Here is a 1,494-nt window from a genome sequence, read left to right as displayed (position 1 = left end):
TTGCTGCACAGCCCGGTGCTGGCAGGGCTCTCCCTCGGGGGCTGTAGATCCATTCGTGATGATTCATGCCCCCCCACACCCCCCCGCAGCCTCCTGCCGCGGGGAGGGCCGTCGCTGCCGTCGGGGTCTCCGCGCCGGTCCGCGGTTCCCCCCCCCCGTCCAGTTCCCCGAAAAACAGCGTTGCCCCCCCGGCTCTCCCGAGACGGAAGTCACGGTGCAACGCGCTGTTGAAATAACTGTCCTCTCAAGACAACAAAAAGAGCAACAACAACAAAAAGAAAAAAAAAGAAAAAAAAAAGAAAAAAGCGTTACGATTTCTCCCAATAAGAAGGGAAAAGGCTGAGCCTGAAAGTGAAATTAGAAAAATATCTCTGGGAACAATCTTGAATAAAAAAGAGTGTCAAGTAGACACATCACAAGCAAATCAGTTAAAATCCAGCAAATAGAACAAACGATCACAAACCTGCCAGACATCTGTCACTTAAAGAAAAATAAAATAAGGGTTTGGTTTTTTTTAAAAAAGTGGTATTGACAGGCTTAACTCTAGCTGTTGGTGAATGGTAAAAGAACGTCCTCTGACATAACTTCTGTGGCAGGCTTTCTACTGTCTTGCGGCTCAGTGTTTTTAACGATATAAGATGTTTCACTTTGCTTTGTAATAGTGCCATGCAAGCTCAAAAACCGCAGAAAGCCAAATAAGTAATAGCTTCACAGGAAGAGCTGCCAGATTCTAACTTAATCAAACTTCAGATGAGGATCACAGAGCCTGGCTTGCACACGCTCAGGTTCCCTCATCTCCTCTCAGTCAGCACTTAAAAATAAGGCTGAGCTCACAACTTCACGACATTGGGACAGCTTTCGGCCGGTTCTTCTTTACGAGGGGACCAGGCTACATTTCTCCTCCTCTAGATTTGCCATGTTTGCTATAAACGACCAAGGCGCAGAGATGCGCTGGATAAGCGGAGCAAAGCTGCACCCCTGCGTGCCCATTCTGCTAACCGATAGCACTAACATTTACACGCTCTGTGCCCTATTGAATTAAGGCTTACACTGTTGAGGCACAGACAAAACAAAACATAATCGGTATTTAAGAACGCTTTGTTCCGTCACTACCAAAACCCATTTTCTTTTTAGTTTCTCCCCAAACGCACGGCACGGTTGGCTTCCAAGCAGCTGTCTATTTAGAGACCCTTTCCCTTCAGTGAAATCAAAGTTTGTGCTTCGTGCTGTTTAGAGCCAGCATGGTGCAACGAAGAAAGTGCCCGTCTGGGAGGCAGGAAAATCTCAAAGAGATTGTCCCAGCTTTCTTGCATGGTGGTGGGCAAGTCATTAGCCTAATTAGATTAGCCTGAAATTAGCGTTTCAAAACCATGGAGAATGCGGGTTTTAGGAGTCCAGGAAGGGCTCTTGCGGAAACTGTTTCCAGGGGTGTTTTGCACTGACACGGTACAGAAGAGTCAATCCCAAACACTTTTTGCCAAGAAATGTCAGTGG

The sequence above is a fragment of the Calidris pugnax genome, unplaced genomic scaffold (assembly GCF_001431845.1).
Source record: "Calidris pugnax isolate Ruff unplaced genomic scaffold, ASM143184v1 scaffold273, whole genome shotgun sequence".
NCBI lineage: Eukaryota > Metazoa > Chordata > Aves > Charadriiformes > Scolopacidae > Calidris > Calidris pugnax.
This window is presented reverse-complemented; position numbering follows the sequence as displayed.